This window comes from Lynx canadensis, chromosome A2 (assembly GCF_007474595.2).
Source record: "Lynx canadensis isolate LIC74 chromosome A2, mLynCan4.pri.v2, whole genome shotgun sequence".
NCBI lineage: Eukaryota > Metazoa > Chordata > Mammalia > Carnivora > Felidae > Lynx > Lynx canadensis.
The window spans coordinates 110,195,586-110,211,461 of NC_044304.2; positions in this window are offsets into that span (position 1 = coordinate 110,195,586).

Below are 15,876 nucleotides of genomic sequence, written 5' to 3' on the forward strand. Positions count from 1 at the left end.
TCTGGTACATACTATTTCTAAATTTACAATGGAAGTATAGATGGGTGAAATGATCTAACAATGCTCTGTATCCAATAGTGACACTGAGAAGAATTTTAGTCAAGAGATTAGAGCAACAGCTGCCCTCCTTGAAGGTATACCCCCCAAAATTTCCAACTTTTTAATATCCATGCCCAAATTTTTACTCATACTTGCAAACTTTCAAGATAGCATTAGAGGTCATGCAAACTGTGAAACACTCAACAAAACACAAAAATCAGCACTATTATACTATTAGATACAAAGCTTTAAGTTTATCTAGTTCAGGAATATAAATTTTAAATAGTACACATAGGATCATAATAAAAATCAAGTATCGAGGCTCCTAGCTGGTTCAGATGGTTAAGTGTCCAACTCTTGATCTCAGTTCAGGTCTTGATCTCATCAGGGTTGTGAGTTCAAGCCCTACACTGGGCTCCACTCTGGGTGTGAAGCCAACTTAAAAAAAAGAAAAATCAAGTATTAAAAAGATGCAAGATGAAATTCTAAGTTGTTCCTGCATTTGTAATTGGTCATACGAAAATAAGATCAATCCAGGAGCACGTGGGTGGCTCAAGTTGGTTAAGCATCCAACTTCGGCTCAGTTCATGATCTCGCAGTTCATGAGTTTTGAGCCCCACGTGGAGCTCTGTGCTGACAGCTCAGAGCCTGGAGCCTGCTTCAATTTCTGTGTCCCTCTCTCACTCTGCTCCTCCCCTACCCATGCGTGCACACTCCTCTCTCTCTCTCATAAATAAACATTAAAAAAAAGAAGAAGAAAATATCAATCCAATCAGATTTTTGCCTGTTGGAAAAATCAAGACAGAATTACATTCTAACAAAAAAGCCTGGTGTTCAACTTTTTCTATTTTTTGTTGTTGTTGTTTTGTGATCCCAAACACAATATTCAACCACAATGCCCTACTGAAAAATGTCTAATAGACACTGATAGTAACTAATCCTTGAAGGATAATTAATGTGACAGCTTAAATTTATGGTAGACAGCTTTTGTCTTTTCACTTTTACCTTAACCTTACTGAAGGAAATATTTAACATTCATTCATTTAATAGATATTTAGTGAGGACACTAGGTGTCAAGCTCTATTCTAGGCACTGAAAACATAAATGTGAGCCACATCTTCAGTTTACATTCTAGTGGGGAAGAAACACAAAAAAAGATAAATAAATGAATATATAGCATATGAGGGTGGAGACCAAGTGTTACTTTCACCAGGATAATGGAATTCAGCTGGATCCTTCAGTAGACTATAGAACTCTTAAGGAGATTTAGAGTATTTTTGGGGTGGAGAAACATGACAAATTCACAGATTTTTTTTTTTTTTTGCTTCTCTGTTCTCTTATATAAATATATATGAATATATATATACACACATAGACAGGCAAGATGGTTGATGCTTCAATTGCAAGGAGAAACTCATTTTAGAGCTGCCATCTCATCCAAACTGGTAATTCTACCTGGAGTTATAAAGCTAATGCAAGTAATTACCTTTTAATTACATATTCCAACCTTTTATTTCTCTTAATTTTCCATCCTTTAATTATGGTCCTTGTTTTATTTTGACAAAAGACTTCAAGGCTTCAGCTGAGTGACTGCCCAAATGGCACAATTTAGCTCTGATAGTGAATTTTCTGAGGGCAGGTTTCAGATCTGACTCACCACTTCAGCACCAGAACTTCTTATGTGCCTACCATATAGTAGGTATATTTGTGTTTGGTGAACAAATTAATCCACAAAAATGAAAATCCAGTACAAGTTAAAACCAAAGCTTAATGAAAATTATCCTAACAGCTTCTTCTTTCAAGAAATAACTAAGACTGATTAAAAGTTTTCTTTTGTCACAAATATTTAAGAACATGTACAAATGACTACTAAACCTCAAATAAGTAACCTTTTTCAAAATATTTTTTTAGAATTTGTTTCAAAAATTCTTAATCAGTTTACCAACTACAAGGGAAACTAACCTCATTACTAGTTTGCAAGACATGCTCTTGGTCTACTTTTTTTTTCTTTCACCTCTTCTAACCTATTGCCTGACTCCCCTATAACTACACCAATGGCCAGGGGGCACCCTCTTTCTCAGGAGATCCATTCATCCCCCCACTGAGCAGCTAGTGAGCCATAAACCTGGATGGAGCCTAGGACTTGAATTCACACTAGTGCAAGGCATACAGAGAAAACACCTGATATATTAACTACTAATATTTGTATAATGATTGGCAATTTACAAAGAGTTATATTCTCTGTACTCTCATTTTATCTGATCTTCACAACAATGTGAGAGCAGGTAGAAAGTTGCTATTATTATCCAATTTTATAAAGAAGGGAACTACGACTCAAAAATTTCAAACAACTTCTCCAATGTCACATCATAAATAAGTGAAGTTGTGACTCAGCCTTATATTACTTAAGGTTATTTGTATGTTGTCTCACTACCATGGTAGGTGTAACTTGTTTACAGACATGAGGATGCATTACCACGAGTCCAGCCTATCTATTCACTCAATATTAACCTCTTTTTAAAGGGGTTAAGATAGTTTAAAAGCTGTCCACTTGATTTAATTCAAAGTTCCCTCTCCTCTCAGATATTTAAAGCTCTGTAATAACAGGACACCTGGGTGGCTCAGGCGGTTAAGCATTCCCCCCCCAGTCATGACTTCACAGTGATTGTGATCAAGTTCCATGTAGGACTCCGCACACAGCAGGAACCTGCTTGGGATTCTCTCTCCCTTCCTCTCTGCTCCTCCCCTGCTCGCAAGCTTTTTCTCTCAAAATAAACATTTAAAAAATAATAATAAAGTGTTGTAATATCAAAATTAAACCTGAGAAATGGAAAGCCAGTTTTAGATTACCATCAATAAAGAGAGCAATTAACGGTCTGTGAAAGCACAAAATTTCAAACACATTTAAAAAGTCACTCAGGGAATGCCATAAAGTCATCAAATAGCTAGCTAGTTAGTGACCAGCACTGAACACTCCTCCCCATGATAGAACCTATTTTCTCCCTCTTCCAAAAGTTCATGCTCCCTCCTTTCCCATTATAATTCGGCTAACACGGCTTAATTCCACCTGAAGCAAAGATCCTCTCATTCCCCTTTTCTTCTCCCTTTAAGAGATTTCTCTTCATTCCATAGCTAGAAATGAAACTGACCATAAGCAACCATGAGCACATTTAACATAACCAGATTAATACAGAAAGCACACTACATAATCTGCAAAAGGCTATATATGTACTGGTAGTTACTACGTAAAGAGATGAAAAGCCAATACATTTTACAGGGACCATATGACATACAACCAATACCTGTAATCTTTAAAACTACAAACACTTCTACTTATTTCTCAGTTCTTCTCCCAAATTTAATTCCATATTTCCTCAAATAAAATAATTTTATAAATGTGTAGCAATGAATGTAACACTTTAACCATAAACATACCATAGACTAGTTAAGAAAATATTTTTTATCAATGTCTATGGAAAACTGGTCAACAAACTTTAGAACAATCCATCCAAACAACAGAGTCATATACACTGATATCTCCCTATTTAGGACCCCCAAGGATAGTTATGAACATCTAAAACCTGTATTTTAGTATTTCAAAATACCAAATGGAAGTCATGTTCAATATAAAGTTACAGGGCTTAACTAAAATGTCACATATATTTGCTTCTGCTTGCAATTCGATCAACTAGCTAGCTACTGATCAGGAGGGAAGGGGTTTATGTGTGCTGGATTAATAAAACATAATGAAAGTAATTATGAATGTAATTTATTTATAAGCTCTGAAAATCTGGAATCAAAAGGGAAAAAATAAAACAAAAGCCTTTTAAATTTCTTTTTCTTTTGGCGGGGGGGGCCGCCTGGGTGGCTCAGGCAGTTAAGTGTCCGACTAGCTCAGGTCATGATCTTGTGGTTCGTGAGTTCAAGCCCTATGTCAGCTCTGTGTGACAGCTTGGAGCCTGGAGCCTGCTTCAGATTCTCTCTCTCTCTCTCTCTCTCTCTCTCTCTCGCTCTCTCTCGCTCTCTCTCGCTCTCTCTCTGCCCCTCCCCTGCTTGTTCACCCTCTCCCTCCCTCCCTCATTCCCTCCCTCTCTCTCTCTCTCTCTCCCTCTCAAGAATAAACTTGAAAATTTGTTTTTAATTTTTTTTTAAGATTTTATTTTTAGGTAATCTCTACACCCAATATGGGGTTCAAACTCATAACCCCGAGATCAAGAGTCGCACACCCTACTAGTGACTGAGCCAACCAGGCATCCCATCCCTTTAAAATTCTTGAGAAATGGTTGGCAATATTCAATTTGGCTTATCAAAAGATGCTAAACAATATTGTATGTACAGTTACAAGCCAGTCTCATTCTAGACAGTGATGTCCTTCCACTCCCCTTATAAAATCTCTTTCCTACTTTTTAACATCCTTTAAATGCCAATTGAGGCTACAGTTCTTATTCTAGTTAGTAGCCTTTACAATATCATTAATTAATCATTTTAAAAATTGCTCATGCAGTTTAAAGATTAACCCATCCCAAGAATATTTCTCTTAACCAAATCAAGTCATAATTTTTTACGAAACATTTATGATGGGCAAGAAAGTGTGTGTATGTGTCTTTCAAAAGAGCCCTGAACGTCCAAAGACCTTTCCTTGCTGTACAACTCATCACATCTCAGGATTTCCCATACAAGAAATTCTCTAAGTCTCTGCTATTAGGGTTCTCCAAAGAAACAGAAACAACAGGAGATATAGATACAGAACTTTTTAAGGAGATTATGAGAATTGGTTCCCATGATGACAGGGGCTGAGAAGTCCCACCATCTGCTATGTGCAAGCTGGGATCCAGGAAAATTAGTGGTAATTCAGTCCAAAGGCCTAAGAACCAGGGAACTGATTTAAATCCCTGGGTGAAATAAGATGTGATGCCCAGCTCAAGCGCGGGGGGGGGGGGGGGGGGCAATTCCTCCTCCCTCCATGTGTCCTATTCTGGCACTCGATGGATTACATAGTTTAGATAGTGAGCATCCACAATGGAAGAGCAATCTACTTTAAAGAGACCACTGACTCAAATGCTAATCTCATCCTCATCCAGTACACCCTAAGAGACACACCCAGAAATAATGTTTAATCTTGACCCTCTGTGGCCAAACTGACAAAATTACCCAACACATGGTTAAACAACTTTGCCATATAATGCAAATTCTATCACGTTCTTTGAGAGCAAATCACCCATCAAAAGCTATGAGAAATCCTGAAAGAACAAAGCAATTATCTTCCTTTGTGCAAATATCTTCAAAATGAATTTGAAACACAAAATTTTATTCCGTTAACAACTATTAACCTGGAACTTTTAAAAGTGCTACAGAGTACATCTTTTCCCATCTGTATCATACTTGTTAACCACAAAATCATCAATTTAGTATTAATATCTAAAAACCAACAAATCAGGGTGGCAGTGACTTAACACCAACGTAAACCTTTTTAACATGTACTAATGCCTCACATTTGCACACAACTCAAACTATTAAGTTTAAACAGCTACAACTTTTCACTCCATATTTTTAAAAGCACACGACAAATGTTAACAGGCTGACTGATAACTGGGTGTTATGCAAAAACAATCTCCTGAGTATACCACAGCTCTGGTTCAAATTCAACACATTTTCTTGTATCTTCTATAGCTTTAGTTCTCTGTTAATAATAAATGCTCAGAATAACCTTAATAGCTTTTGAAAAAAGTTTAAAAATGCGTTTAATGAAAATTCACTGATAAATATTTCATTATATCCTAATGATGTGAAAATTCAGATTTTAACAAATCCTTAAGTAAACATCCCAGACCCTAATTATGATATATGGAAATTTACACTTATTTTTAAAAAGAGAGTGGTGGAGGAAGAGTGGGTATGAAACAAATAATTTTCAAGTATACTATGACAAATAAGAGTAACATTAAGAGTAAGACGTCCTAAAGGGCAAAGACAGAAGGGGAAAAATAATTTAAACATTTAAAACAAACAAAGCTGTCATCCCTATATGGAAAATGCAAAAGACACACAGATATGTCTAGCAAGTCTCATAAATATTTCAATTATATTGAGAATGAAAATAACACAAATTGAAGTCAAAAGGTTTAAATCAGAAACTATGTTACGTCCTCTTTTAAAAAATAAGGGGGGGGGGGAACGGGGGCAGAAGAACCTACCGGTGCTCTACTTTCAAATCACACCAATCTATCATATCACAGGTTTCAAAGTTCAATGTACATATTAATTTGCTCAATTGAGTAATTTTTCCTTGTAGCTTAGTATGGCCCTTAATTGCTCACATGAATGGTTCCTCATTTCTGAAAAGGTTTCAAAGATCTATTTTGACAAAATGCAAAACTGAAAAGTTTCATATGAATGTTTATCACTACTGTTACTATTATGTACCTATATACTTGGCATCCCTGCTTTGGTTCAAAAACAAAAACCAAAAAACCTAAACCTAAAAATAGTATACTGATGACTATCGATTACAAAAGAAAATCAATGACACATTCCATACTGAGCCACGAAAACAGCACACAATTTGGAATAAGACGACCTAGGTATGATTCCCAGCTCCACCATTTGTTATATAATTTTAAGCCAACTGTTTTAACTCAGTCTCTGTCTTCTCACCTGGCTAATGAGAATAGTATCTCCTACCTCAATGCTGAGATGCAAAAGACCCAAGCAGATAGTACCACTCACCACTTTCTAAGCATAGTATACACTTGTTGAACAAGAATCTTCTGTAACACAGCTCGTAACTAAATATTTTGAAATCTAACATGAATTAAATCACCTCTTCACCTCCCCTAATGCCTCCTGATCTGTGTTAAAACTAAGAGAAGCAGTAAAATAAAGTACTACACTACTAATTTTTTAGTAACCAATATGGAGTACAATTTTATATCTACTATATTTCAAAATAGGACTATTTTCCAGACTTAAAAAAAAAGCTAAAGCAAGAAGTCTTTCTTAAGTAATGATAAGTCTCAGTTTACCTACTGACAATATTCAGACAAGAAATAGTGTATTATTAACATCGATCAAGAGAGCTGAAAATTACTGAAAGCTAAATAGAATTCTGTACTGAGTCAGGAGATGGGATTCAAGTTTCGTATTTGCAACTAATAACTGCTTGACCTTGGACAAGTCCCTGGGCTTCAGTTTTCTAATCTATAAAATGAATACTAAAAACCAAAGATAAAATCCAAGTGCCGTTTAATCTGGGCCTTTCTCCGGACAGGCAATCCCACATAGTAGTTAAGAGAATGGACTCAGTAGAACTGCCACTGGCTCTGCCACTTACAAGTTGCACACTGGTAGACACACAACGCACCAGGGGACACCTTTTTTTTTTTAATGTTTAAAAAATTTTTAATGTTTATTTATTTTTGAGCTAGAGGCAGAGCACGAGCGGGGGAAGGGCAGAGAGCGAGGGAAACACAGTATCTGAAACAGGCTCCAGGCTCTGAGCTCTCGGCACACAGACCGACACGGGGCTCAAACCCACAAATCGTGGAATGACCTGACACAGAGGGACACAACCGACTGAGCACTCAGGTGCCGCAGCACTACAATACTTCTTACTAGCATCAATGGTTTACTGTTTAAAATATTTCCCTGAGGGCGCCTGGGTGGCGCAGTCGGTTAAGCGTCCGACTTCAGCCAGGTCACGATCTCGCGGTCCGTGAGTTCGAGCCCCGCGTCGGGCTCTGGGCTGATGGCTCAGAGCCTGGAGCCTGTTTCTGATTCTGTGTCTCCCTCTCTCTCTGCCCCTCCCCCGTTCATGCTCTGTCTCTCTCTGTCCCAAAAATAAATAAACGTTGAAAAAAAAAAATTTTAAAAAAAATAAAATATTTCCCTGAAACACAAAATCGTTTTACAATACAGAAACTTAGAAGGCACAGTCCTTCCACATCAAGACACTAGCATTTTACTAGCAGACACGGAGCTCATATGACAGCATTACAACTTTTTACAACATGCTAACCTAAGCCAAGTTTCATCAAAAGATCATAATATATCGTACTTTAGAGACACCACTGAAACCTTGTTAGAAGGCTAATTGTTCTCACCAAAATATCACAGTGAAGGTAAAAATAGAACTGCTACTTAGGTCTTTTTTTTTTTTTTTTTAACCTAATACTGCTAATGAAAACAGAAACTTATACCATAATCTCCGGGAATAAAAAACTCCAGGATGCAAAATAATGTGGAATTTAAAATATAAAGTGAAATGCAAACTATTAGAGATAATTAGTTCATTAAAGTCAGCCAGTAAAATATTTACCAGATACATCATACTCCACGCTCTGTGCGTACATTATGTGCAAATACCAAGTGTGAACTTCCTCAGAATTAATCAAATGGTAAAGGCAAGTAAATGCTTTTTCATCACATTTTCACGCCACAAAAGCCACTCATCCACAAACGTTTTTATTTCCTTTAGGCCCAGGTAGGAAGGAAGACTGCCCATTAAAACTGTTTCCTTTCCTTAGTGCAGCCCACAAAGATGCCCAAACTAGTAGTCCCTGACAGCTGATACCAGAACCTTCACAGGACTTCAAGCGAGTAACTTCTAAGACATTTCCTCAAATCCACAAGCTGCACAATTTATCTTCAGTGACGCCCACACCACCACATAGCACTACACCTAACTGTTAACCGGGGTCAAGTATCTGATGAGATCAATTTAATTCCTCCCCTGAACGTATTGCTAGTAAGGAACTCTACTTCTTCAAAAAGTCTGCTTTTTGCAATGGACATCAAGCACTAGAAAAGGGAAACTGACTGGCTAGTCATAGTTGCCCTACTTCCATTTCAGGTCCAAACGAGGGAAAAAAAAAAAAAAAAAAAGCTGTTCCACGGAGAGTATCAAGGGAGCCTTAAGCAAATCAAGAGTGTAGATGCTAAAGTGAACTTTCTGATTCCTACGATTGAAAAAGGTGACAATGGGTGGGGGTTAGAGGGGGAGGTGAGATAACTGGGCTATCCAAGTGTGGCTTGAGAAAAAAGGTCCACTTCACGAAGTAGTCAAAGTAGGGGGTAGGAAAAACCGGTCTGGCCAAGTGACAAACCCAGGATGCTGACCGAGCTTGGAGGTGGAGGGCCCTGGAGGCCAGGGACCGGAGAAGGGAGATCTCGGGCAAACCGTAGGGGAAGAGCAGCACCAACGCAGAGACCGACGCTGCCACGGAGCAGCGTGTAAGGGGACACCACGAAGGAAACGATGAGTTAGGAGGTAGCGACAGCAAGAGGGTGGCCAGTGCCACGGGCGACAGGCAAGTGGCAACTACGAAAGAAGAGGCACAGCAGCCGGAGGTGGTGGGACTCTGTTGAGTCAGCACAGCTCCTATTCAGGGGGCACTTGTAGGATCCCCGTTGCTCTTCGGGCCCCGGGGCCCGCTACGGAGGGTCGGGACCGCGGTCAGGAGAAACGCTGTTCTCAGAAGAGCTGGCGCCGGCCCCTTCCCCATTTCACAGGTAAACACTGGCCGCCGTCGCCGCTTACCTCTGTTAACATTATTACACCCCGGGGAAGTGAGCTCCTCCCTAGCCTCGCCGCATGGCAACAGCCGTAGCAGCAGCGAAAACTGCCCGAGCCGCCGCCAACGGCCGAAACAGCTCCTTCAGTCGTCTCCCGGGCGGCGGCTTTACTCGGCTTCGCTGGCTTCCCCCCGGCCCGGCTGCTCGCGACGGACGCGCCGCCATCTTGAAGAGCGACGTCCGCGTCTCTCTGCGACGTGCGCTTCCATTGGTGGGCGCAGGAGCCGCCGGCGACTCGTGACCGTCTCCATGGCGCCGGCGCGTGGGGAAGCGGAGGCGGGCGCCTCGCGGCCCACTCGGCCACCGCGGTGAGGCCTCCAAAGCTGGGTTCCCAGGGTAACTTGCGATTGCCGGTAGTAGAGACGGGGCCCAGTGTGAGGCCAGCCCGGGAGCGGGCGCGCTCGCCCTCCGGGTTGGGTCGTCCTCCGCGGCTCGCCGGCGTAGGCCGGCCCTAGGGTGGAGTGAGATGGGCAGAGGCCGAGCCTTCGACTGATGGCGCTGCGGACCTCGCGCGTCTCGGGAACTGGGAGGCAGATGTCCTGTAGACAAACTTCCCTCTGGCATTTCCTTTGCACAGCGGCGACCGAAGAGCACGCGGAGGCTCGGTTCCCTCCACGGTCTGGAGTTAAATATGATCTGAAACTGCTCCTCACGCAGTCCCTCTCTTCTTGAACTTTGACAGAAACTTTCCTTTGTCCTTAACCAATCGTCAGCGAGCCCTCTTTTGGGGTGTGCGACAGGTTGTAGAATTGATACAGGCATATCAGCTTTACCCAGGATCCTAGCACTTAGGACGGTCGCTGATTAAGTGATTGGCCAGCACGTACATCACAATGAGATCTTAGTTTTGCTTTTTCTAAGAGACCTCTTAAAAAAAATAAAGCCACTTTTGCTTTTTAGCTGTCATCTTTTACAGCTCTACTAGCCTCTTGATACAATGTGTCTGTGTATCAGTGTGAGCAGATTTCAGCAAGTGGCATTGTAGCTAGTGCCAAGTTGAAATGGGACTGAACTCTGGCCCTCAGTGTGCATGCTAAGAAGCCCCTGAGACTGACACCATTCTGAATCTACCACTAGATGAGTTACAATATGTGGAGTTAGAGGCAGTCACTTCTACCTGAATTTTAACGAAAGTAGTTTACCTGAACCTGCTGTCAAAGCGTGTTGTTCTGTTGTGTGTTAGAAACTAGTTTAGAAGGAAATTGAAGATTTTCAGATTTGATATGCAGAATCTCCTTCCTTAACAACGGTACTATTCTATAAAATGAAATTTGCTTAATACATTACTATTATAGTCTCAAAATATTACAAACTTGTGTTCTCTCTATTCTATTGTATCCTCCCCAAGGAAACAAAACTATTTAGGTAGTCAGGTAAAAATTCAAGAAAAACCCTCATTTTGCCCAATTCAACTAATTGAGGCAAAGTAGTTTTTGTTTTGATACACATCTGATACATAATTTCCATATTCCTGGGCCAGCAGAATTCTGACCTCTGCAACTAGTATTACTACTAGTTTTACTACTAGTAGTAGTACTACAACTACTATTACTAGTATTGACAGATTAAGCCATGATAGGAAATAAGATTGGAAAATACTATCTGGACTAAGATATTAAGGGAAACTAAGAGATACTAGAGACAACAAGGAAGCTGGAAAAAGATATTGTTCCAACCTGTAAGTAAGAAAACAGAGAAGGAGACTTGTTAATATTTAAGATACCAACTAGTGAATTACAACTGTAATTTAGGTGTCTAGCCTAAGTATTTAACTTTTTGCACATATTTTCCCATTACAGAAGTAATACATTTTCATTTGGTCTAAAGGTAGTAAGGTAAGTGTAGGCATTACTCGAGTTTATACCAACCTGTAATATGACCCGGACATGCTTTTAATATTTAAGAGTTTATCTGTAGACCTAGGAGAGAGAAAGCCAAAATCATCAGCTCCCAGTTTTCTCAGCGAGCGTCCTTTCTGTGACCTAAAAAACCTTATGCTAGCTAGCCTTGCAGGTCTCTCCTCACATCCACTGCTCTGACCTCATTTCTACCAGGCACTTTGTCCCAGCTTTCCTGCTCCTATAACAGCAAGTCATGTTCTTGACATGGGGCCTTTGCACTGACTGCACTCTATCTAGGAGGATCTATCCACCAAATACTTGCATGGCTAGCCCCTTCACTTCTGTCCCATCCCTGCTCAAATGTCATCTTTTTAAAGAAGCCTACTCTGACCATCCCATTTAAAATGTTGCCTGTCTCTATTCTCCCTTCCTTGCTTTAGTTCATAACTCTTACACTTTCTAACAGTTACTCTTTTTCTTATTGTCTGCCTTCCTTCCATTAGGACATAAGCTCCACAAGGTCAGGGATTTTTTTGCTTTGTTCATGGATGTTTCCTCAGCACCTATAATATAAGAATACTGCATGGCACATAGTAGACACTCAATAAAAATTTCTTCAATGAATGGGTAAATCACTTCCTAAAAGACCTCAAAAGGAAAAAGCCTAATTAAAGTTGATTTTTTTAATGTTTATTTGTTTTGAGAGAGAGAGAACATATGAGCAAGGGGGGGGGGGGGTAGAGAATCCTAAGCAGGCCCTGGGCTGTCAGTGTAGAACCCAACATGGGGCTAGATCTTGACCTAACTGAAATCAAGAGCCAGATGCTTAACAGACTGAGCCACCCAGGTGCCCCTGATTTAAAACACAATCTTTACTGTTGAAAGGTTAATTAAAAAAAAAAAAATTGGCCATTATGTGTTCTTATTTTGCAATTATGGGGGAATTACTTTTACTGTCACTAGAATGCTAGAGAAAAGTTTATGACAGAATTGTGAGCTATGCCTTTTCCTTCACCTAGCTCATTGCTGATATTTTAAATGGTGGTAATGGGATAGGGGATAATAAAGATAAAATATATTCAAAACAAACCTTCTTTATCTTGGGCATGAGTTAAAATTAATTGCTAGCAAGGCAAGCAGAAACTGATTAAGGTATGCCATTTTGGTGAGTTATGGAAATTGAGTTATATAGTTGGGAAAGAGAATGTTTACAGAATCCACTAGCTTAAAATAAGCACCTAATTTGGTACAGATTACAGTCGCATTCCATGTAGTCTTAAAAACATCATATCAGTTGTTACAGAGGAAACCTGGGACCAACTGATCTGAGACGTAGGGTCCTTTGGCTATCAATCAGAAATTCAAAACAAAACAATCCGTCTTAAGAAACACATGATAAGGATATTTACGTGGTTGTTACTGCAAAAGGTTTGATTCCCCAGTAGCACTGTCCAATCTGCCCAATTAACGCAGGAAAGGATGACAAAAGAGGTCAGAGGCAAAAATCAAGTGTGTAATGCTTTTCAACAGGCCACTGCCAGTGATTTCTAAACCCCCAAGCAACAATTTGGTATATCCAGTTTGCCTGGATATATCAGAGGAAAAAACTCTCCCAAGTATTCCGGTTGTGAAAATTAGCTACAATTCTTTTTGAGAAACTGGAAGAATATAGCATCAAGGTTTCAAGCAAATCACACCTATCAAACAGATGTTACTTTTTAATCTTTTGGGGTTTTGAGCCTTTTTATTAACTGCAGTTTCCTTGTAATACGATATCGTCAGTGTCAACTACACCTCTACTGAACATTAAATAGTACTACACATTCATTAACAAAGCCCAATATCAAAGCCAGTGAATTGGCGTTGAAGTAATGTACTGCCAACAGAGAAGACACATTCTAAGAACAGTCAACAGCAGGATATCCTGAGTCTTTGTTAAAGCTTTAGTAACAGAAAGCTGTAAACAGCAGTAAGCAGAAATTTCAGGGCATTTAAGAGTGATCTGAAGTCTAGCTTCAAATAGCCCAGTCTGTGCTTTTTTCTTACATAGTATTTTTTGAGGAAATACTGAGGCAACTCAAGCCTAAGAAACAAACAATATGAAGTTTTCCTAACAATAGATGCAGCTATAGCAAAATAATAATGTTGACATTTCAAAAGTGTAAGATCACTGGCAACCTCAGCCAACAGTTTTTGAAATAAATAGTTTTTAAATAAAATAGTTTTGTTTTTAACATCACAAAAATTAGACCTAGAGCACTTTTCAAACATTTAACTCTCAAATACGAACACTATTTTTCAGTACCTAGGATAGGCCCAAGATGCTGTGGGAGGCATTTTGCATATAATATACTTAACAGTTGAAGAAGACTTTCACAGTAGATCTTATTACACTTTGAGGCCATGACAAATTTAGTGAATCCAAGTCATCTATCAAGCATATACGCTATCAACATCATTTATCACTGTTAACGCTGGCTTCAATCAACCTGGCTGAGGTAGCGTGTGTCAGACTTCTCCAGTACAAAGTTACTTTTTCCCTCTTTCCATATTGCTCTACTCCTTGGAAGGAAGTCACTATCGGCAGGCCAGACACCATCAGCAGGGAATTATGAGGGTGGAATATCTACTTAAATGATTTGAAATTATTTTGCATGGGAAATCTTTCTCTTCATTTTTTATTGATTCAATCATATGAGTAAAGATTCATAGACCTTTATTTTATACTTCAGGTTAAATCCAATACTCTTATTTTGTTGCTCAAATTGTCTATATTTAATGTATACCTAGACATATACATAATGTCTGCGTATAGTGTAATCTATATTTAATGTATAAATAGTATACATAGTGTTATTCAATGTATGCATGTAGAATGTAGTCTATATTTAATGTATACCCAGACATATGCATAGTGTCTACATACAATGTATAATTATATGTAGTCTATATTTAATGAAAAAATATATGTGTGTATATATATATAGTTATATAATTCTGTATAGTTGTATAATTCTGAATTATATATGTGTAAATACTGTATCTTCAAGTATATTAAATTAGTTAATCTTAAAAATTAAAGTTTTTCAATAATCATGTCCTCAATTCTTATGTGAATCATAAGAATGTGATTAGCCTTTGACCTCCTTTTTTTGCCTTTATCCCAAGGAGGAAATGAGAAAGGAATCCGTGCTCATAGACAGAACCCAATATGTCCCCATATTTAAGGCTTAACTCAGCTAGTTCCAATTTTTACAGAGTAAGGGTGAAATTAAACACTGCTATTCTATTGTTCCCTACTTAATAGCTTAACACTAAGGTAAAAAATAAGATCATTCTAAAAATTACTATTGTTTTAAATGGTAATATGTTAATTGGTACAAAGTTAATTTGACCTGCCTTCACCCTTGCATGTACAGTGATCGTTCTGTTTTAAATAAAATTTACATTTAAACCTATTAGTAATAGACATACACACAATTAAATTGAAGAGATATTAGACATGTGCCCCATAATATTGACTGTCGAATGTAATGAATATGAGCCTGAGAAGATTTACATTGTGGTCCTGTCTTTACTATCAAATAAGATTAAACCTTGGAAATGAAAACCATCATTTGTTGAGCATGTGTCTTTTTCTGTAAAGCTAGGAGATTAAACATTAATTAAGTTAACACTAATATACTGTGTACATGGGAGTGTTATTTGAAGCATTGGACAATGTCCTCTGTCTCAAGATCAAACACTCTTTAAGTTTTTTTCAAGTTTAAAACTGGTACTTAATGATAGCAAGTAAGTTGCAGTTCATTTTCCCTATCGCTTTCCTCCAACGAACATACTCATCATCACTGTTTTTCAAAAACCTTGCTACAGAACAGAGGCACACTCTGCTGTGAACTGTTACGCGTATGGTAATGAACTCCTTGAATTACCACCTTACCACTTAAAATAAGACACTTCCTACCTTATCATGGCAATGTGTGTAAATATCCACGAACAGAGAAATCAGCAAACATGTCAGGAAAGTCCTGGGCTATAAAAAAAAAAAAAAAAGCAAATACTCAAATAAAAGGAATGTGAAATCAGGCTATTTATTCCTGAAATCTATAGGGCATTCACCTAATTTGGATGGATAAGATTTATCTTGTTCACTAAATCAGCAAAATGCAGAGGGCTTCACATTTTATTTTTAAAAATAGATGTCCTTTTTGGGTTTTCCTGTTGCTGGGGAAGTGTTCTTTCTGTTGCTAACAGAGCTAAATGTTCTGCTTTGAATGGGAAATGTTTGTTTTTATTGGTAGGAGTAGCAGAAGGATGAATGAAGGAATCCATTAAAAAAAAAAAACTGTTTCTGTAAGTGAGATGTCTGCCTTCTGGGTAAAGGAATATGATTGGTTATTTACCAGATTCTTTAATAGAATCATGA